Raw genomic sequence first — 24,816 nt, 5'->3', positions numbered from 1 at the left:
CTTCAAGGCACAGTAAAATAGTTGTTTCGTAAAAGCCCAGAACCTTTTCTATTTGCCTTAGTCTCTGAGCCCTTAAAGAAGGATGCTTCCAGATGTTGACCATTGATAATAATCACCGTCATCTGTTAGTCACAGCAGGAATTATAGAGTTGATTTGTGGGTCCATTTGGAACTGCTTGCCCGGGATGCCAACATTATTAAGCTTGCTTGTCTGTTTGAAATAAGTAAGTACCAAGGGATCTAGAAAAATAGCTAGGAAAACATAGAAGAAAGGATTTCTTGGATGTGGTAAGGCCCCATTGCTCTTGCGGATACCATGAATTTATTGTGGCATTTATCGGCACAGTTATGTAATTTCCTCCAAATTATGTTCAGCCACTGAGGTGAATATGCTGAGAAGGGAGGTGGTCGGAGTCCTCCAGGCATGGTCGTCTGCCAATAGATGATGGACAAATAAGGAGCAAATAAATTAGGATATTAGAAACAGTAATTGAAATGATAGACCATGGGATGTAAGCTGCATAGGAAAGAAGTATAGAAAAATTGGTCAAGAGAATGAAGCAGGGTTTGAATGTAAGCTCCATAAAAGCAGGCATCAGTGACTTCTGGGCTAACTCTGGGAAATCCAGGGTCTAGAATAGTATAAAGTACCCATAGAGCTCTTAATACTATTAGTTAAGTGGCTAAACAAACTAAAGACTAAAGTACTGGAAATAATTAAGCAACAGTCAGAGAATAAGCATTTTGGGTCAAATAATCATAGAGTCTGAGTTTATAATTTAAGAACTGGAATAGCTTCAGGTAGAGAGTGAGGTCTCAGATTTACAACTTGGTGGGGGTGTCTGTAGGACAAAGCACAGGAAAGTAAAAACCACTGGAGATGAGGCCAACATGCTGAGAGCTAAGGGTTTGTTTGGGTTGAATACACATCTTTCTAGGCACTCAGTGATAACAGAACCTGTGGAACGGTGGAGAATTGTAAGCTCAGGTGCCAAGGCAATCAATAGCTAAGAGGGAATAATTAGGTCTGAAAATAACACACTGTGAAGGACAGAGAATGGTATACAAGTCAAAGACAAAAATTCCAGCTAGTTTCACTCAATAATAATAATGGTTAATGTGTTCCATTCACCTGGCTAAAGTGGCTGACAATGGATACTTTATAGCTCGATTTACCTGTTTTCATGGTCTAAAATGAAATATTGATTGCCCGTCTGGAAAATTATTTCATTCTGTGCCATATGACATGAATCTTGCTTCTTTTTTTTTATATGCCAAAATTGGATCAATCTACAAAGGTAAATATCTCCCATTCAATGATCAATCAATCAATTAAAAAAAATCAAGTCAGTTTACAAACATAGCTATTGTCTAGTCTTTGGTTGAGTTTTATATTTGTCTAATAATGTCTTCACAAATTCTTTTTATCCGTATTTTTTCTAAATAAGAATTTTCTACCTTTTTTTTCTTCTTTTCTTTGCAACAGCATGCATGATTTGGAGCAGTATATATCTTTTTTTACTATTATATATTGTTTACTTGTTGATGTAGTTTGAAATTAATGCCATTCAAATTTAACAATACAAATTTTTTTTAATTTTTAATTGATTGGTTCTTATTTTGATGACATTATATAAAATGCTAAACATTGTGTTGTGTGTTTTGCAACTGAAATGTATCTCAGCTTTTCTATAATGTTTAGAAACAAATAAAGGTCACCGGTTCCTTTGTTTGCATATCTGGAAGAGAAAATAAAAAATTGAGGCAGTCATAACAACAATTTAAATGTAAGTCTTTCATTCAAAAGTGTTTCTTCATGAGAGCCATCTGCATAGTGCATATTTGTTTGAATCTCCCCATTCCTCTCTTTTCATAGAGACACAGTGCCTGAATCACAAACTAAAGAAAACGTTCTAATGCTTTGGTTAAAGATTGGGTGGAAATGTTCTGGTGTCTGTGCTATAATGTGTAGAAACATTCATAGCCAAAAATTATTAACAAAAAATCTTTTACCTTGATTTTCATTAGCTAGAATTTAGGAACAGAATCTAACCAGTGAGTTGACTATTTCAGGAAGAGTGTTTCATGCTGAACTCTTGATTCCCTTGTCTCTGTACAGCTGAAAGTCACCAGACACTGTTTGATAGCTTGTTCCACTCTTCTCCAGTATTCTTTTATTTTCACTATTTCAACTATGCTAGTCAAATGAGTTTCCATGGCCTTGTCCTCAAAAGTTGTACAGGGCATGATGGCTTGTTTTACTTGGCAAAGTTCTCTAGAACGTGATTCATTGTCTGCAGGTGATTCATGATTAGGAAATTAATTCTGAACCCTGCCAGTGATTGCGGTTGATTAAAGTCCAGAAGTCCCTGCCGTCTATTCACTAGCACTCTTTGTCAACTGGAATATTTCTATAATAAAAAGAGCCGAAAGTAGATGTGCCTGGTGCATGGAATTTACATGCGTGTTTGCATCTTTTGAAAGAGCTACTCAAGCCTACACCATTTTAACACTTGGCATGAAAATCATTCTAAAAGTGTCTGACTGAATGAATCACATTTTACAAATAAATATCTGTCAAATGGTGCAATTACTGCAGATCCAGTCATTAAGCAATAAAATAAAGCAGTAAATAGGATACATCTGCTGTAAAGTGCTATAGAAATGCAAGTTTCCTTCTCAAGTTACTTGTCTTTTAATATTTTAGCCTAATTGGTGGAATGATTCACTAGAAACATCTACCACTCAATCTAATCATGGCACCAAAAAAAAAAAAAAAAAAAAGAAGAAGAAGGAAAAAAAGGTTTCTTGAACCAGTCAATAGGACAAGAAAAAAACACCCACTTACAAGAGAAAGGGAAGGGAAAAAAAAATCAGAGACTGAGCATTAAGCATTCCTTTTATGTTCCACTATGAGGAATGATGTGTGATGAAGGACTATGCATCCTCTGCAAACCAACATCTCAAGGTGTTATCTAGTTTCCTTCCATATCAAAACACTGAATTGTAGAGTTGTATACATGCAAATAAAAATAAATTTAATGAGATTTTTTATCTTTCTAAACAAATTAAAATTCTTTATTTTGAGTGTGTGTTTCTCTTAAATGAGGAAATCAAATAAATAAACTAGGATTACATTAGTTTCAAAATTCTTTACCACTTTTTCAGTGGTATAAAGGATCATAGGAAATATATCTATTGGTCTCTTCCCCCCAGTTCCTCACACAGGATTCCTAAAATCCTTATAAATTCCTAAGTGATAAGAGCACTATTTTGTTCAAAAGAGGCAACTCTAGATGGATTCCTGTGTGGAAGCTGATCAGCAGAAAGACCAAACCATAATTAGAAACTTGTAATTTTTGAATCCTAACCCCTATTTCTCTAGAGGAAAGAGGGTTTGAAAATGGAATTAATAATTGATATGCCTATGTGGTGAAACCTACATAAAAATCTCAAAGGTACAGGGCTTAGAGAGCTTCCAAGTTTGTGCACACCAGCAAGTAACAGGAGGGTGATGCACCCAAACTCCACGGGAACAGTTCTTATGCGCAAGACACTCCCAGACCTCATCCTATGTGTCTTTTCATGTGGCTGTTCATCTGTATCCTTTAATAAACTGGAAAATGTTAAGTGTTTTATTGAGTTCTGCGATCTTTATCAAATTAAACAAACCTGAGGAGGGGGTCCTGGGAACCTCAGAGGTGTAGCTGATCTAGTAGATACTCAGGTGACAACCTGGACATGTGATTGACATCTGAAGTGGGGTGGGCATAATCTTGAAGGACTGAGCTCTCACCCTATGGGGTCTGATGTTATTTCCGGGTAAATAGTATCAGAATGAGTTAAATTGTAGCACACCCAGCTGGTGTCTCAGAGAATTGCTTGGTGGGAGGAAAACCTCACACATTTGCTGACCAGAGTGTCAGAAGTGAAGTGCTTTGTGCACAAGTAAAGAAGATATACAGGAAGAAAGACTGTTTTTCCCCCCTAATATGAAAAGTTTTTTATTCAAAGGCAGTCCAGGAACACATTAGGTACTTATGACCAATTGACATACAGGCATCATAAAATATTAGATATTTTCTCCAGTTGTCTTCCCTTCTGTATGAATAATTATTTTTTAAAAAGACATAAGAAATAGAAAACCTATGAAAATTCAGTTTGGTAAAATATTTAAAATAACTTTTGGTTGTAATTTGATTACAAAATGTACATTTTTATTGTTTAAATTTAGAAAAAATAAACAGAAAAAAAATTAAATTACACACAATCCTACACCCAAGTAACTAATATTGTACTTACATGTCTTGCAGTTTTTCTGTTTTTTTCATTGTATATTCTTAAGCCTAGACCTAAAGAGACTTCCTCTGCTTCTATTCTCTCTCATGTACCTCTGACACTGCCATAGAAAAAGAGGCTCAGGCTAGCATGCTGTTCTAAGGCAGATGAGAAAACTGGAGCAAAGCTGTTCTAGCCAATCCACAGACCTACCGTGATGTACACATGCATGAGTGATAATAAGTGATTGTTTAGGGGGGTGATTTGTTATGCAGCAATAGCTAACAGATACAAAGTGCATATGTGTGTTGGTGACTATGTGTACACATATACATAACGTACACATACATATACAAAGAGCATATGTGTGTTGGTGACTATGTGTACACATATACATATACATACACATACATATACATATTTTAAAAATCAGAAGCACAATGTCCTTTAACCTGTTTTTTTTTCCAGTTAAAATATGATCACACTCAACTCTAGAACAAATAAATAATTATTTCCATTTTTGTCTTACTAATAGAATATGAGGTCCACGAAAGCAGATACCACTGTAAATCAGTGCCTGGTCAGGATCTGGCTCATAGTAAGAACTGAATAGGTATGTACAGACTAAATTAAAATTGTTTATAATGCAATTTTAATTATCTCATTTTATTCAGTTGTTTATATGCATATATTATACTATTTCCAGTAAGTCACCTATTTTAATTTTTTGTTGAAATTCTTCTATAGACCTAGAGTTAAATCTCTGTGCATATTTGTAATTATTTCCTTAAGCAATAGGATTTGGGAACCAAAGTATATAGGAAGGACTTCTATTTAAATAAATTATTTTAATTAGCATCTTAGCAATCCCAATTTGGCAAGATATTTTTTCTTTCTTTTTATTCTAGCTTATGTAATTCATGATGTGGCCTTTCTATATTAAGGTGAGAAAGAAGTGGCCACAGATTGTGATAACTGCAAGGGAAGTTTGAAAGTAGGCATTTCCCCCCTTAGAACACGAACACACACACATACACAACTATAACCACTTCTTTTTCTAGCATTTTCTCTTTTCTGTTTTTTAGCCTCCCTTTCATGTCCAGTTAATAAAGGTCTATTGTGGTTCTCCTATGTGTGGGGCACTTCTCCCATCAATCTCTTTTTTAAATGCAGTGCCCCTCCTCCTCCCTTTCATACTCAAGAAAATACATGGAGTAGCAGAGTGCAGAGACTATTAAATACAGGTTGAAAATTCCAGTGGTAGGACTTATGAAAGCCTGGAGAGTGGCAATCTTACCTGCACTGGGACACCCTTCCATTGTCTGGCTTGAGGGGACCTTCCATTGTCTTTGAGTTTGGGCAGGTTTTAAAGCAAAGACCAAGAAGCTGACTAGCAGACAGAGACCTACTACCAACGGTAAGAGAAGGTGGGCATGCTCTTGCAGAGGGACCTACACCCACACAATTACACTGAGAATAACCCATTGAGTCTGAACCTCTTCCTTCCTCCCCTCGGGGATCATTCTACAATGCAGACTCCACAGTGAACACAGACACTTATTTTCCCACTTTCTGTATTGTGCCTTTTCAAAGCATAATAGACTTGTCAATCCATGGTAATGTTATTCCCACATTCTGCTAAGCACTATATTTATTATCAAACACAAATGATGGTAGGCTGACAGATTTTTTTTTTGTACAGACACTAGATTTTAACTATACCTAATCTACTCTAATTGATGTGTATTTCTATAGTTTAAAATACTCTTATTGCTTGTTTTCTAACTAAATGTGACTAATTCCTATTTAAATGCTGATATTATGTTTAGTTCAGGGCTGCAGCTAAGGAAATATAATCAGAAGAGTTTAATTTTACCTTGAAATATGTATATGCTTTGCAAAGATCAGGAAAATAAAAGAGGGAGTGGATTTCTTTTAGTTTAAATTAACTGTAATTTTGGCCCACTCCTGATATCAGAATGGTCTTGGACTGACTTGAGTATAACCCTTTTTAACAGGGTTGGAACATTTTCTCCAGGATCAGAATTTAATTCTGCATTTAGAATAAAAGCTGAAAGGGTTTCCAACTATGCCCCACCCCTAACACACACCCACAAAGAAGGCCGTGGCTTGTCACTCTTGCATAAAGTTGAGCTTGTAAGCAGCCTAATTCAGACCAAAGTTACAGTTGGAAGTACTATATTTCAGTAAAGATTTTCCCATTTATCCACAAACTTCAATTTAATAAAAAACGTCACTGGATTTTAAAACAAATTAGAAGGGGAAAATGAAAAATAATACTCTTTATTTAAGTTGGAAAAATTAGAGACATGATTCAAAGCCTGCCATAGACCACCCCCCCCACACCAAAAAAAGAATAAAAGACCAGATTTATACATATATTTAATATGTTATGAATAATTGGGCAATTATTCAGATATTTTGGCCTAAAATATTCAGACATACTACATAAAAATGTTTTGGTACTTTTGGGTTTGAATTATTGATGTAATTGGACCAATTCACTATTTCACTTTGCCTCTGTAAGTACAGCAGTACCTTAATTATAGTCTAATTTACAGGGTTTCTTTTCCTCCACAAACACTTTACAAATACTGGATTGCAAATCAGGGGACCTGAGCTTGATTCTCTTTCACTGTTATTAGCCATGTGACCTTGGACAAGCCACTTTCCCTCCTGGGTCTGTTTCTTCAAGACTATAATATATACCCTACATACCTCATTAAATCGAGTAAAAAGCTAAATTACACAATAGAGAAAGATACCATTTATTGGTCACACATGATTGTATTTAATTTTCACAATCATAATTGTGTAGAAGAATTGACATTTACAGAAATTAAGAACATTGCCAAAGTCACACAACTAGAACTGCACAGAGCTCAGACTCAAACCCCAGACTTGGATTCTAATGTACATGTTATATGGTCTCTCTAATGAGACAAACTCCTGCACATACATAAAGGATTGTTTTTCAGATGATTCCAGTAAGTGCAGTGAACTAGGCAACCCACAATGACTTGAAAAAGATTTCCATACTGGTGGGTATTTAAAATTTATGGATTTTGCACCTCTTTTTCAGCAATGATTCTAGGACACTTGAACAAATGGCTCTTAACAGTGTCGCTGTTGGGGCTGTAGCCATATGGTCATGAAGGACATGTGAAACCTGTTAGCTTTGGCACCATCATCAATAATAACTTTGCCGTTTCCCTCAGCTTGAGAATCAATCCCTGGGGTTGGATTTGCTAACACCAGCATGAGGTCCCTTATCTAATCAGAGCTAGTCCTAGCAATATTTCAGTGCATTTGACAAGGAATGATGTAATGGTCTTAGCTGAAAATGAGATATGCATTTGACATTTGAATATCACACAGTAATATGATTGTCAACTGAATTGCCAATAATAGGTTTAGTAAAAGCACAGTTTAAAATAGGGTAATGGTTTTTCTCTAGAGCTTTTTACCCTGGTCACCGTGTTACTTACCCATGCACATGTATATATGTGTTGACACACTTATATACTCACTTATCTATGAAATAATAATGATATGCCTGTGAAAACAACCAAGTTGTGTCTGCTTTAAGTACGGAGAAGTCACTATTTTTCCACACTCAAGATTTTCCCACAAACTGATGAAAAAAATAAGAAATCTCCTGTTTGGTTTCCAGCAGTGAGAATTTCCCCATATGTTCACCATCACTTTACCCTTTAAATATTTTGAAAGTAAGAAAAGAGTACATTCCATTCTCTGCAAATTTCCACCAAACATTCTTATCACAGATAATGATTTGGGGTTAATGAACCATAATCCTACATAAAAATGTATGCAGAATAGGTTAACTCCCATTTGAATAGCTTTAAAAGAAAAAAAAAACTATTTGCTCTAATAAAAGGAATATTTGACCTTTCTAGAAATAATAGATAAGATGTAATATATAGCACAACTTCATGCAATATAGAAATGCTACATATCGGTTAATTTTACATTAAACTATTGCTATAAAAACTGCAAACGGAGGTCAATCTTTGACAGATCTAAAAATACAACCATGTGGATCAAATTTTCCAGTCACCGCTTCATCTCTGTAGATTTTCTTTCATTTGTAAAAATCTTGCTGTTTCTGCAGAGGAACTGATTAGACTGTCCACTTTAGTGCTGAGCAATGTATTTCTGAAAATGAGCTTCAGCCTACAACAATGCAGTCTATTTGCTGTGTGTGTTTTTTAATCTGTCCAAGACCGGCGTTTAGGCCTTCCATTTCAGATTTGACAATTTGCCTTCGGCATAAACTCTCTCTTAGTGGCAGCTCCTTGAATTTTCACATAAATAGTATCCAGTTGAGAACTGTCTCTATATAGCCATGTCATTTGAACATGCATTTTTAAGCCTCTTCTAATCATTATAATACATTTTCATGTATTGCTCTCACTGAGTTTTGGTTTCTGCCTCAGTAAAAGAGAGTAATATTCCTCACTTTCACCTTAACTCATAAACTAATGTTTTAGAACAATTGAGCTGGAAGATGAAACAGTTCTTAGAATATTTTACAAAAAAAATTTTAGGGAAATTTGTGTAATCAAGGACTCAGTTTTTCCATAGAACCCCAATCACACCCGAAAGGGCTTTGTTTATCTAGGGCCAGTGGTCGGCAAACTCATTAGTCAACAGAGTCAAATATCAACAGTACAACGATTGAAATTTCTTTTGAGAGCCAAATTTTTTAAACTTAAACTTCTTCTAACGTCACTTCTTCAAAATAGACTCACCCAGGCCATGGTATTTTGTAGAAGAGCCACACTCAAGGGGCCAAAGAGCCGCATGTGGCTCACGAGCCGCAGTTTGCCCACCACGGATCTAGGCCATAAGTTTAGCAATTTAATGCTCTATTAATGCTAAGAAGCTACTGAGAAAAGGCTTTTCCTAATATATTTCCTAATATATATATATATATATATATATATAATATATATATATATGGTCCATATGATCATTAAATAATGAACTGTCCTAAACAGGTATATTTTCTGTATAATTGAAGCTTATTCCATCAAGTGTCCAAACATTTTATGTTTAAGGTTTGTTTATGTTTCGGTAGAATTTTTTTCCTAAAAAGTCCCAATTCAACTGGAGGCTAAAAGTAATAGATATAAATTGTGGTATCTCCTTGGCTTATAATTTCCTAGCTTGGTCCTTCAGGGGTCATTTGGATTCGGTGTGAACTCTGTCTCATGGAAAGAGCTGATTGTCTCATTGTTAGACACCTGACCTAAACTAAGTAGGTAGAGTTCTTATTTATAATTTTCAACTAGGACTAAGAAAAGGTGTAGTCTCTGGAATTTAGAGTGATCAAAGCCACAAGAGGTAATGCCATTTATTCCTAACACGGAGAAAGCCCGTCTGCAGTAGCAGATGAAATGAGGGAGACCAAGAAGAATAGAAAGACAAAAGATAGAAAGAAGGACTCCTGGGGAAGATCAATTGCTTTGTTCACTTATCTGTGAGGCTTAGCCGGACCTCTTTCCTTCCTGTGGTTAGAAAAGAACCTTCTGATATGTTTTCTTTATTGTCTAGACTGGTTCTATTTGAATTTCTGTCACTTGAAATTGAATGATACCAATGACTTTACCACATATCCGTATAATACACAGCTGATTCAGGCACACTTCTGAACTCCATTGCAAAATACATTAGATGATTTTTATTTAAACAGTCAATGCAATTTTTTGAAGCAATGAAACAATTCATGAAAATTTTTTTATTAAAAATGGCGATGGCATTGATTTTCTTACACATAGCTTATTCAACATACCCTCGTATTTTCTTGATGACGTGGAGCTTGTAAACTAAAATGAATTTCAGTTGTTTTACTCTTATAGTTCAGTGACACATTAAAGACTTTTCGAAATAGAGGAGGCTGTTTGTACCCACACTAAATGGCCCCAGGCAGCCATGCTTTTAAGATATTGGATCTGATTTGCTGTTGGCTCTCATCTCCTGTTGCTAGAAAGAGATGGTTTGAGAAGCAATGTGGCCATTACAAGTAGAGAGATCTGACTTGGACAGATTGTGGACTTTTGCTAACTCATTTGCTGTTTTATCTTGGGTGGATTATTTCAATACTTAAACTTATCCCTCCTCTTACAAAATTGACTTCATAGTAAACTTTTTTCTACAGAATAAATTAAATAGTACATGCAAAACATATATTAGGAATTCTATAAATGTTAGGTCATTTCTGGAAACCACTTCTCCCTACTTCTAATTTATTATTACTAAATTATCCTGGGCTAGGAAGACAAATATAAAGATGTGAAGCCCAGCCAGGTGTGGCTCAGCAGTTGAGCATCTACCTATGAACCAGGAGGTCACAGTTCATTTCCCGGTCAGGGCACATGCCGAGTTGTGGACTTCATCCCTGGTAGGGAGTGTGCAGGAGGCAGCTGATCAATGCTTCTCTGTCATCATTGATGTGTCTATCTCTCTCTCTCCCTCTCCCTTCCTTTCTGAAATCAATAAAAAATATAAAAAGAGCCGAAACCAGCTTGGCTCAGTGGATAGAGCGTCTGCCTGCGGACTCAGGGGTCCCAGGTTCGATTCCCGTTAAGGGCATGTACCTTGGTTGCAGGTACATCCCCAGTAGGGGGTGTGCAAGAGGCAGCTGATCGATGTTTCTCTCTCATCGATGTTTCTAACTCTCTATCCCCCTCTCTTCCTCTCTGTAAAAAATCAATAAAATATAAAAAATATATATATATAAAGAAATAAAGATGTGAAATCTGAAGGTTTGATGGTAATTAAAGGGGACTCAGTTTTAAAAATCACTTTAAAGATCATTTATTTAAAATTTACTTAACTAAGAACTACTAAACCATATTGAGTAGTCTCGGCAAAGGTTTTCTCACCCTACTCCAAATGATGCCTATTTGTTCATTCCACCCTTAGACAGCTATGATTATTAGAAAGTCTACCCACATTGAGCTCATTGCACACAGGAATTGATTTCACCCATCATAGCCATGTAGATGGAAGTATGTGTGTTTCTATATTATGACTATTCAGATATTTGAAGGATACAGTCTTATACTCAAAACCTTTCAGCTAGGTTAAAAATGTCTACTCATTTTACTTTATCTTCTCAATAGCATTCAGTTTATCATTTTTGAACTAATGTGCAGAAGACACATTAGTGAGTTTTCTGAGTCATTTGGAATAAAATAAGATTCATCTCAGAGAAGCCCCAGATCTTATTTCTGATAACTAAGCAGATAGCTTTCAAATAGAAGATGTTAATATTCTGAATTAGCTTATAATTAGTGAACCTAAGCTAACAGCCTGATGTCCTTCCCATGAATCAGTAAGGAAATAGGAAATTTCTTCCTGCTAACAAAGCTCAATCTAGTCTCTTTTTATTTTCCTATAAATATATATGTATGTACCAATTATAAAACCCTTTATCTTGCCAATTATTGAAACTAGATATTTGTATTTTTGTGTGATTTTTCAAGATTACCGCATGATTCTGTCATTTCAGGTTTAAGTGCTTTTAGTACCTTGAGCTGAACTTATTTAGGACATGTAGAATACTAGGTGTTCTTATAATCATGATTGTCATTTTGATCTAACTCTAATCAGTTCAAATCTTGTTCTCTATATTTCAGTCTGGAAAACTTTCTACCTTCAGAGAATTGCTTTCTCTATGTCATTTACAAAAATTGTTCTGAGTAGAGATCCAATATTTTCTTGATTGCTTTTCTCTCAATATCACTGAAAACTGAAAAACTATTTGATATTGTGTGTGTGTGTGTGCGTGTGTGTGTGTGTGTGTGTGTGTGTGTGTGTATTAAAGGTAAAGTCATTTAGGACTTTAATCCAAATAGCCAGTTTGAGAGTTTAAGCCAACTACAAAAGTTTAGAGGAGTAGTCCCTGCAAGAGACCACCCAGAAGATGAATGATTTGCTAGAAGAGTCTCAGAATTCATGGAAAGTGATTATACTCATGGTTATGGTTTATTATGAAGAAAGGATACAGAGTAAAATTGAACAAAGGAAGAATGGCATAGGGCAGAGTCCAGGAAAAGAACCTAACATGGAGCTTCTATTACCTTCTTCCTGTGGAGTCCAGATGTGTTACTTTTGTGGCACTGATGTTCTATAATACACATGCAGTATTGCCAAGCAGGGAAGCTCACTAGGCACCAGATATGCCAGTGTCGTGATCTTAAATTTTCCATTTTACAGAACTGTGAGAAATAAATGTTTATTCTTTAAGCCATCCAGTCTTTGGTATTCTATTATAGAGGCTCAAACTAAGGTATTTATCATTTTTTGCCACACAATCCTATATAATAAAGAGCTAATATGCAAATGGTCATCACACCTTCACACTGTCATGCTGTAAAGGATCAGGCACTCAACACTGGGGAGAGAGGAATGGGGACCAGCCAGGCACAAATGAGCTCACGAGAGAGGAATGGGGACCAGCCAGGCTGCAGCCCGGGAGAGGGACAAGCCACCCACCCTGCGGTCCCCTACAGCTGTGGCCAGCCCGGGCAAAGCTGGCCCAGGTCCTGGGTGCCTGTGACTGGCCAGAGGAGGGAATCCTGGGTCCCGGGTGCAGGGTGAGGCAGAGGCAGTTAGGGGCGATCAGGCCAGCAGAGGAGCAGTTAGGGGCGATCAGGCCAGTAGGGGAGCAGTTAGGGGCGATCAGGCAGGCAGGCAGAGGTGTTAGGGGTGATCAGGCAGGCAGAGGGGTTAGGGCGATCAGGCAGGCAGGCAGAGGGGTTAGGGGCTATCAGGCAGGCGCGCAGTTAGGAGCCAGAGGTCCTGGATTGGGAGAGGCAGTCGGACATCCCCCAAGGGGTCTGGGATTGGAGAAGGTGCAGGCCAGGCTGAGGGACCTCTCCCCACTCTCGCCCCCCGTGCACAAATTTCGTGCACCGGGCCTCTAGTATGACATATAAATATTTTCAAGTAAGTTAACTAATGTATGCATAAAGTTCCCTGTTTTTACTAGGTTCTTACTAATTTCTTATGTGTACTTATCATTTTTCATGTGTCCTTAGAAACTCTGAGCTCATTTTACATAAAGCCAGGTTTCTGTCTTCTCTTCTGAAATCAGAAGCCCGGGCAGAGTCCAGAATGAAAAGATTTGCTACAGGTGATGAGCAGCCATCCTCCTAAGACTGGACCACACCCCCAAGTTCACCACATTGTATGTCTGTTCTCTATTCACTTTGTGGTGAACATCTCTTCCTAATACAAATGAATTGGTGACCCCTTCATATGACAAGGGATTCTAACCTATTTTAAGGTTTCAGAGATAGCCTTGCTGGGGTAATAACTAATAATAATCCACTTAGAATAAAAAAATGGGAAAAGAAAATATATTTTGAAACAGACATAAAATTATACCTAATAATAAACCCTTGACATATTGAGAGCATCTACATAAATGGAAACTTTTATTGAGAAATATACAGTTAGGTTTGATTATGTATAGACATATGTCATGTTCCTGTTTGCAAATATTATAAAGATGTCAGATACCCCCAAAAATGTATAAATTTAAAGCAATTCCAACAAAATGGATTCTACAGCCCCCATAGAAGAATAAATAAGTGAATTAAGAAAAAAATTATCGAAGAATGAACAAAGATGGGAGATTTCAAAATTAGATATCATGTTATTGAATCTAAAATAATGACTGTCATGGTACTAGTGTAAGAACAAATGAATTAATGGAAGGGAATAGGAAACTGAGAAAGTGACTCAAGACACATTCATCACTTTACTTAATCCAACTGTTGCTGGTCAGAAAATATTATATGATGCAAACTTGAAACTTATGCTTTATTTGAATGAACATGATGTATTGGTTTGCATTTTACAAGTCAAGTAAGGAGAATGAATTAGTAACCTGGGATGACCAGAGAGAACATTTACTAATATGATAAAGAACTTATTTTAGTTAGTGGGGAAGAATGGTTTAACCAATGGGAAGTGGGATAGCATAATTTGTTGATTAATTGGAAAATATAAAGCTTTATGTCTACCTCACAATATTTATTAAAAAGCTGCAGATGGGTTAAACTCTTAAAAAGGACAGTTTTTACTGTCATAAAATAAGTAAGAAAGTGTAGTTAAAAATGTACATGAAAATGAAATACTGCTCTAAGTAAAATATTATATACTAGAGGTCTGGTGCACAAAATTCATGCATGAGTAGGGTCCCTAGGCCTGGCCAGCAATCAGGGCCAATTGGGACCTTCCAGCTGCCAGCTGGGGCCTTCTTTCTGGCTGCCAGTGCTGGTTGGGGCCTTCCTTCATTCTGTACCACCCCTGGCATGTCATAGCAAGCGATGGAACTCCCAGTCTCCTGGTCAAACTCTCACGGGACACTTTGCATATTAACCTTTTATATACTAGTACAGGCAGTCCTCAGGTTACGTTGGACTCGACGTACATCATTTCGTGGTTATGTCACCATCTCCCATTTATTTATTTAAAAAAAAAAAAAGTGCCGTCATTTCGACGTATGTACATATGTGTTTTATGTTTTTTATTATTTATTTACCTCAAGTAAAGGTCAGGAATTGTTATCTTTCTTTTAAATATTTTTACTGTTTCACTTCATTACTGCTGTGTATGTGCTCCATGTGAGTGACGTAGGTGCTTATGTAGATGGGTTCCAACTTACGGCAAAAATCGCGTTACATCGCGCTATAGGAACAGATCTCCAACGTAACCCGAGGACCTACTATATATAGATAAAATAATGGTAAGCATAATTAAACAAACAAAAATAAAAAGCAACTGTTTTTATTTATGAAGAATTTTATAAATTAATAAGGTTCATTAATAAAAGGGAAATTGACAAAAGAAAATCACAGGCAACTCATCATACAATTTGTAAACAATGTAAAAAATGTCTACATCACAAAGAATCAAAGAAATGCATATTAAAATATTAATAAGAAATTATTTCTCAGATGTAACATTGGCAAAGATGAAAAATGATAATATTCATTCTTGGCAACAGGGGTGGGAATTCTGGACAGTCACAATTAATTTCAGAAATGTCAGATAACACAGCTTTTTAGAGGGCAATATGGATATAACAAAAGCCTTAAAAATATTCACACATTTGAGCCAGCAAGCTCACTTGTAGGAATGTACTCTAAGAAAACAATTTGAGATATTTAAAAAGATTTATGTTCATTTTTGTTCTTTGTAACATTGTTTATGCTGTCATAATAATATTCAGCAATAGAAGTATGGTTAAATAAATTGTGGTCAGTGAATGAATTCAATGTAACCATGAGAAAGTGAGTTGAACAAGTAGAGTATAACCAAAGTTTAATTTAAAATAATATATATATATATAATTACACATTTATAAAAATAGAAAGATTACCAAAAGTAAATACACAAATATTAACAATAACATGTAGAATTTATTTTTTGTCACAGTTCTCAAATTTTAACATTTCCTTTTTATTTATTTTTAATTATGACAAATAATAAACACATATTATTAAAAAAATAAAAACAAAAAACCAATGATGTGAAATTACCTTTTAACTCACCTAATCCTATTCATTTTTCAAGAAATAACTATGTATTTGTGTGTGTATGTGTATCCCTAAATACTTTTTTGTATTAAATATTTACTATTATTTACAATCAAAGATAAAGGCTATTTTAATGAGTGTTTATTCAAACAGAAGAGAGTACTATTTCTCCCATATACATAGGTCTAAATATTAAGCATAGTAACTATGACAAACAATACAATGATATAGGGATACCATATAATGGACTGAAGCCATATGATGATATAGAGAAAGTTGTCATTTTTGCATTAACTCCGATAAATCACTAACCTTGACTATTCCTATCCGACCACACCTGAAAATTGACCTTGCTGGCTGTCACTAAACACTCTCAGCATCTAATAAAATGCTCTATAGCAATGCTAACAATGACCATGCACTTTATCAGGGAGAGATGTATTTCCAATAGTTGGGCTATTGCCCTGAACACAACAACCTTTTTACAAAACTTAGTACTCGTTTTTAAAGGGAAGACACATATTGCATGTAAACTGAGACCTCAGTCTCACTGTGTAAGGAGCAACAAGCAATGGACAGACAGAGGTGCTAATCAATAGTGGATCATGCTGGCCTGGCCAGTGTGTCTCAGCAGTTGAGCTTCAACCCAGAAACCAAGAGGTCCCTGGTTCAAAACTGGGTCAGGTCATATGCCCGTGTTGCAGGCTCGATCCCCAGTAGGGAGCATTCAGGAGGCAGCCAATCAAAGATTCTTTCTCATCATTAATATTTCTATCTCTCTCCCTCTCCCTTCCTCTCTGAAATCAATAAAGATATATTTTATAAAAAATATACACCTTATACACCACAGTCACTTATGAACACCATATGTCCGCAAGTTTTTGTAAATTAAAGAATGAATGAGAAATTAGATTACTATAATGCAGTGATGGCGACCCTATGACATGCGTGTCAGCACTGACACGCGTAGCCATTTCTGATGACACGTGGCCGCTGAGGCGGCCGCATGCCGAGGAAGAAACATTTGCTGCTCCTGAGGATGAAACATTTGCAACTAGAGTCTTGGAGTCTAGTCGCAAATGTTTCATCCTCCCCTATTAGACACTCTGTGCCGGAGGTCTGTAGGCCAAAATAACAGAAGTCCGGCACAGAGCGTCTAGTTCTGGGACTTCCGATTAAGCCGGGGTCTTTGCCCTCAGTTCCACCGGCAGAGCAGGGAGCAGCGGAACGCAGCGGGGGACACATCTCTGGGGGTCCTGCCATTACCAGTAACCAAATAACAGTTAACCACAGCAACCATTATCTACTGTTCAGGGGTGTCATGGATTTCTAATCCATCATTACTGAGATAAGTGAGGGGGAGGCTGGGAGAGGCAAGGGTTTGTGGCATGCTATGGGTGCCATTTTCCGCCATTAGAAATAGCGGCAGCCATTTTAATTCACATAAGGAACACCATCTTGCTCCATAGTGCAGACTCCATTTCACCACTATTACTGTTGTGCATCCTTATTAACCCCTATTTCTGCTTATTAACCCTGCCCTTTCCTAAAAGACAGTTATATGCACCATTTTGTGGTTAGTTAGGCTAGTTAACCCCTAATTGCCTGCAGGCCTCACAAGCTATCTATAATTCTATCTTCTGTCACTGCCCCCCTGATGGAGAACCCAAAAAATAAAAAAACTAAGGTTAAGTAAAGGAAGTGGTAGTAGCAGTGGCCGACCCTTTCAAGAGACATGGACCGAGATGTATGGCTTTATAGAAAAAAATGGCAGATCATTTTGCGTTCTATGTACTGAAATGGTAGTAAGCAGAACGTGGAATATAAATAGACATTTTGAAACTAATCATTCCCAGCTCTTGGAAAAAAGTGAGGATGAAAGGAAGGAATACATTTCTAGGCAGCTACACCTTTATAAGAGCCAATCTAATTCCATCCTTAAATTTATGAAAGGCTCTACAAATTTAACATCTGCAAGTTTGAGCATTGCTCACTCTATAGCTCAGCACGGAAAAGCGCTCAGTGAGGGAGAATTTATTAAAGAAACTCTCCTAAGATGTGCACCAGTTCTATTTCACGATATGCAGAATAAAGATGCAATTATTAAGAGAATATCTGAGTTACCACTCAGCAGAAATATCATAAAAGACCGAATAATGAGACTGAACACAAATGTACAACATCAATTAAAGAGAGACATAAGGAAGTGTAAATATTTTTTGATCTCTCTTGATGAAACTACTGATGTCACATCACATGCTCAGTTGGCCATTATTGGTCGATATTCTGATGGTCTCACAATGAGAGAAGAGTTGATAAAGTTAGTATCAGTGTCAACAAGTAAATCAGGAAGTGAAATATGTAAGGTTGTTATACAAACATTTTGTGACCTAAGCATTGATCTCTCTAAAGTTGTGTCAGTGACGACAGATGGGGCATCAAATATGGTGGGGAAAAAAGTCGGATTTGTCAAATTGTTTACAGAAGCTATTGGACATCTGATTGTGCCTTTTCATTGTATTATCCATCAGGAGGCTTTATGTGCCAAGGCAGGATTCACCGACTTAAACGACTTAATGTCAGTTGTTACAAAAATAGTTAATTTAATAGCTGCTCGCCCCCTTCACAAGCGAGAATTTTCGGCACTTTTACTGGAGGTTGATTCCACCTACAGTGGACGGCTGATGTACAATAATGTAAGATGGCTGAGCTGAGGCAAGTTCTTGAGCGCTTTGTGGAGTGCTTTGAAGAAATTAAGGTATTTCTTGACGATAAGGATCTGGGAAACTTTCCTCAGCTTAATGATGATAAGTGGGTCAACACCCTGATGTTTTTTACAGATCTCTCTGTTCATATTAATGAACTGAACTTAAAGTTACAAGGTTTTGGCAAAAGTATTGACGTTATGTTTGGATACATAAAAGCTTTTGAAAGTAAAGTTAAAATTTTCAAGTAAGATGTAGAAACTAAAACTTATAAGTATTTTCCTCGAGTAACCAAGTATTTTGAGAAGGCCAGTGCAGCTGTACAAAATGAAATGGAACTCTTGCATATGAAGTACCAGCATGTTTTAGACTCGTTACTTGACCAGTTTAGTGATAGATTTAGTCAATTTAGAAGTCTAGAAAAGACCATGAAAATAATTAAGTATCCTGATGCAGTAGTCTACAGTAGTTTGGAATTAAATGGTTTCCAATGGATGCAAATTGATGATTTGGAGATGCAACTTGCAGAATTTCAAGACAGTATCTGGGCTCAGGTGTTTGTTGACTTGAGGTCAAAGCTTGAGAATCTGGAAAGGTGCCACTTGGAGAATCAAGAGGAGTGCCACCACAAACTGGAAATTTGGAGTGCCTGGAACCGACTACCAGACACTTTTAGCACCCTGAAAAATATAGCAATGGCTTTACTCACAATTTTTCCCTCTACATACTTTTGTGAGGCCTTATTCTCAGTGTTAAATAATATCAAAACCAACAAAAGAAACAGATTGACAGATGAAGTTAGTAGCGCTTGCTTGGGCCTGAAGTGTACAAAATACCAACCTTCAATTGAAGATTTAGCCAATGAAATTCAGCAACAAAGAAGTCACTAATAGGCAGGTTAGTTAAAGAATTCCCCCTCCCCCTCACTTATCTTAGTTCACGGCACCCCACACAAGCTAAATAATATCAAGACCAACAAAAGAAACCGACTGATGGATGAACAAAGAAGTCACTAAGCAGGTAAGTTAAATATTTAGTTTTTGGTTTATTAAATACAATTATATATAACAATTATACATTTATGTTATTTAAACTATAAATATTGCAAAATAATGTTTTTTTCCTCAAAGTGACACACTACCCGAGTTATGCTCAGTTTTTTGGCGAAGTTTGACACACCAAGCTCAAAAGGTTGCCCATCACTGCTATAATGGAACAGCAACCAATTATACTTTTAAATTGACCCTTAAAAAGGGCTGACTGCCACAAGCAGTATTTGAACTATGTGATTGAAATATAAGCACATGGCTCAGCATGCAATTTTAAAAGATGTGATTAACCTGGATATTTTTGTTAGTACAGGAAGAAAACAGAATCGTTTATTTGTTTAACCCTTATTGAGTGTGTTCTATGTAAAATGCACTATGTTAGGTTGTGGGGAGTCTGGTGCAGAAGACGGAAAGTTCTTTGCCCTCACAGAGCTTGAGGTCTAGAGGGGGATATGGATTTAAAGATTTCCAAAAAATTTTACTCTGGAGAATGTTATTATAGGGATTGTGGGTGCTGTGTAAATGCAAGAAAAGTCAAATGGTACACAGAGAAAGTGATACCTATGGCAAAAACTACAGGATGAGTAAGAGATGGGTAGCTTGATGAGATTGGGACAAAGAGGTATGTTGATTGAGGAGAGAATGTTCCAGAGAGAGGAGATTTCCATCCGCCCCACAGAGAAATGAAACATGCCACATTGTGAGAACTGAAGACAATTCTCTGTGGCAGCAGAGGCCAAAGATATAATTGTGGAGTTAAAGGCAGATGGTGAGTGGCCTTATAGACCCAGGTAAAGCAATTAGAACATAATCCTGTGGGCAGAGCAGTGCCACTGGAAGGGCAAGTGACAGATGAGATTTGGAATTAGATCACTGGGACTCATAGAGAGGCTGGCTGGGAGGCTGTTGCTATCCTCCACGTGGGAAATCAAGTGATCTACAGTAAATAGAGGCAGTGCAGATGGAGAGAAGCAGAGAGATTTCAAAGGCAGAAAAGTCGGGACTGAGTTGACTGTGGATTGCTGAGGTAATGCTAGACTGAAGGGTGAAGCCAGTGTTCTGGCCTTGGAATGTAGTAAAGAGATAGAAGACAAAAACAACAAATAAGTGAAGTATGAATGGAAAATTATGATGCTCTGAAATTGGATAAACTGAATTTGAAGAGTTTCTGAGATATCCAAATCACAAAAATCTGAGATGTATAGAAGGCAGTTACTTTAGAGACATGACAAGGAGGCATTACAAAGAAGGTAATAAAAAATTATGGGCCAAATAATTTATTTAAAAAACCAACGTTTTCTTCTCCAATCATTACTGTGCATGTTGTAAATAAGAGAAACTAAATATTTTCTTAATTAGCTTTGTTGAGGTATAATTTACATACAATAAATTTGGATGTACAAGTTTGATGACTTAGACAAATGTATACAGTTGTGTAACCATTATCAAAATCTTGATATAGAACGTTTCCTCACCCCCAAAGGTTTGCCACAGCCCTCTGTTCCCACACCTCCCCCACCCCAGAGCCTGACTACCTCTGAGCTGCTTTGTGCCACCATATTTTTACCTTATACAGAATTTCATATAAATCATGCCACAGAGTATGTTTCTGGCTTCTTTCAATTTGCTTTTGAGAATTGTCCCTGTTGTTGTGTTTATTCCTTTTAATTTCTGTGTAGTATTCCATTAGGTAGATATACCACAATTTGTTTATCCATTCACCAGGGGATGAACATTGGGTCATTTCCAAATTTTACTGTATGCATAAGGTTGTTATGAACTTTTGAGAATAAGCCTTTACGTGAACATATGTTTTCATTTCTTTTGGGTGAACATATAGGAGTAGGAATGTTGGGTTATATGCTAAATGTATTTTAACTTTACAAGAAGCTGTCAAACTGTTTTTCATTATGAATATGTATTTTGCATTCCCAGGCATGTATGAATGTTCTAGTTGTTCCACATCCTTCCCTATACATGCTTTTAAATTTTAGCCATTCTAGTGTGTGATATTTCACTGTGGTTTTAACTTGCATTTCCCTAAAAACAAATAATTCCAAGCAATTTTTTGTATGCTTTTTGCCTTTTTTGGTAAAATTTCTATTAAAAACTTTTTCCGATTTTCTTTTTTGTCTTCTTGTTGAGTTGTAAGAATTCTTTACATATTTTGAATAGAGAGCATTTGTTTTAAAAATTCTGCATCTATTTCCTCCCATTCTGTGGCTTCCCTTTTCATTTTTTAATAAGATTTATTTATTTTCTTTAATAGTTTATGCTTCTTGTGTTCCATCCAAGAAATATTTTCTTGATCCAAGGTCAGGAATAATTTCTCTCTTATTTTCTTGTTAATTTTTATAGTATCACCTCTTAACATTTAAGTCTATTACTCATTTCAAAAAATATTTTTCTTCTGCATAGTGTGAAATAAAGGTCTAGGTTTATTTTCCCCCAATCTGTCTATGCAATATTTATAGCACAATTTGCTTAAAACACTATCCTACTTCCAGTTGAGTTACTTTAGTACCTTTGCCAAAAGTAATTTGACCATGTGTAAATGTATCCATTTATTGACTCTATTTGTCTCTCCATGCACTGATACTTGATTACTGTAGTGTTTTAATAAACCTTAAAATCAGGTAAAGCAAATCCTGGATCTTTGCAATTGTTTTGGTTGTTCTACATCATTTCATTTTTCATACATATTTTATAACTAGGGGCCCGGTGCACGAAATTTGTGCACTGGAGAGGGGTCCTTCAGCCCAGCCTGCCCCCTCTCACATACTGGGAGCCCTCAGGTGATGTCCTACTGATGGCTTAGGCCCACTCTCCGTTGGGAGCGGACCTAAGCCACAGTCTGGCCTCCCTTTGCGGGAGGCGACCAGGCTAATCAGGGGAAGGCGCGAGCCCCATCAGCCCGCTGCTGCAGCCACTGCCAGTCATCGCAGCCACCAAGGTATTTTCATCAACACGGATTCCAGTCCCTTCACCATGAAAAAATGACAACTTTCTTTAGGCATTTTCAAGATTTGTCTTTCATAGGATATGACATTTCTTTCTTTATTTTTCTTTTTATGTTTCCATTGATTTTTTTTTCCCCCTTCCCTCCGATTGCAGGCTTGGCCCCTGCCCCAGACTTTAGGCTTGGGAATGGGGACCCCCCCCGCCCCTCCGATTGCAAGCTTGGCCCCTTCCCAAGCCTAAAGCCTCCGTCCCAGGCTTTAGGCTTGGGAAGGGCGCCCCCCCGCTGCCCCTCCAATCACAGACTTGGCCCCTTCCCAAGCCTAAAGCCTCCACCCAATGGCCAGCTGGGAGTGACCTGGGTGCCGAGGAGGTTCCTGGGACCCAGGTATGTATGCAAATTAACTGCCATCTTTGTTGGGTTAATTTGCATACTCACTCTGATTGGCTGTGGGCGTAGCGGAGGTACGGTCAATTTACATGTTTCTCTATTATTAGGTAAGATCAGCTTATAAATTTCTAGCAAAGAAAAATGTGCTTATGAAATCTTAATTGGGATTTTGCTGTATCTATAGTTGAATTTGGTAATAATTGATATCTTAACAGTGTTTAGTCTTCTGACGCATCAGCATAGTACAGATCTCCATTTCTTTAGCTCTTCCTAAATTTCTCTCAGGAATATTTCGCAGATTGCAGTGTACAGAAATTATTTTGACTAACATATACCTAACTTTTCATAGTATTTGATGATAGTATAAATAGCATGATTTTTGAATTTCAATTTCCAAATATTCATTGTTAATATATAGAAAAGTGATATGTTTTTGTTTATTGACCTTGATTTCTGCAATCTTGCTATACTAACTTTTTATTTTTAATACACTTTTGTAAAGTCCTAAGAATTTTATTTCTAGAATATGTACATCTGCCTTTCCAAACTGTATGCCTTTCTTTTGTCTTTTATTGCCTTGCCCTGCTGGCTAGAATCTACAATATGATATTGAATATTAAATAAAAGGAACAGAGGGAAATATTTGCCTGTTTTCCATATTTATATAAAGATAGCTATAGGTTTTTTGTTTATTCCTTTGATCAGGTTGAGGAAGTTTTTTTCTGTTACCAGTCTATTGAGAGTTTTTATCATGGTAACATTTGAATTTTATCCAACATAAAAATATTTGATCAAATATATTTCTGCACTAATTGATTTGATCATATGTTGTTTTTTCATAGTCTCTAAGTAGAATAAATCCCTTTGATTGATTTAAAAGATTTTCCAACGTTGCATTTTTTTGTTAAAAACTGCATGGTCATAATGTACTATCCTATCTAATAAAGGAGTAATATGCAAATTGACCATCACTCCAACACAGAAGATGGCTGCCCCCATGTGGACACAAGATGGCCGCCACAAGATGACCAGCAGGGGAGGGCAGTTGGGAGGGACCAGGCCAGCAGGGGAGGGCAGTTGGGAGAGACCAGGCCTGCAAGAGAGGGCAGTTGGGGTTGATCAAGCCTGCAAGGGAGGGCAGTTAGGGGTGACCAGGCCGGCAGAGGAGGGAAGTTGGGAGCAACCGGGCCTGCAGGGAAGGGCAGTTGGGAGAGACCTAGGCCTGCAGGGAAGGGCAGTTAGGAGTGACCAGGCCTGCAGGGGAGGGCAGTTAGGGGCAATCAGGCTGGCAGGGGAGTGGTTAGGGAGTGATCAGACTGGCAGGCAGAAGCGGTTAGGGGAAATAGGAAGGCCGGCAGGCGAGCAGTTGGGAGCCAGCAGTTCGTAGGATCGGGCCTAAATGGGCAGTCGGACATCCCTCGAAGGGTCCCATATTGGAGAAGGTGCAGGCTGGGCTGAGGGACACATCCCCCCGTGCACAAATTTTATGCACCGGGCCTCTAGTCCAATATAATAAAACCCTAATATGCAAATCGACCGAATGGCCAAACAACTGGTCGTTATGATGCACACTGACCACCAGGGTGCAGACGCTCAATGCAGGAGATGTCCCCTGGTGGTCAGTGCACTCCCACAGGGGGAGCATCGCTCAGCCAGAAGCCAGGCTCACGGCTGGCGAGTGCAGCTGCGGTGGCAGGAGCCTCTCCCGCCTCTACAGCAGTGCTAAGGACCCCTTGGGGGATGTCTGCCAAAGGGTCCTGGACTGCGAGAGGACGCAGGCTGGGCTGATGGACCCCCCAGTGCACGAATGTCATGCACCGGGCCTCTAGTATTTCATA

The sequence above is a fragment of the Eptesicus fuscus genome, chromosome 3 (assembly GCF_027574615.1).
Source record: "Eptesicus fuscus isolate TK198812 chromosome 3, DD_ASM_mEF_20220401, whole genome shotgun sequence".
Classification (NCBI taxonomy): Eukaryota; Metazoa; Chordata; class Mammalia; order Chiroptera; family Vespertilionidae; genus Eptesicus; species Eptesicus fuscus.
The sequence above is the reverse complement of the archived record's forward strand: the minus strand, read 5'-3'. Positions refer to the sequence as shown.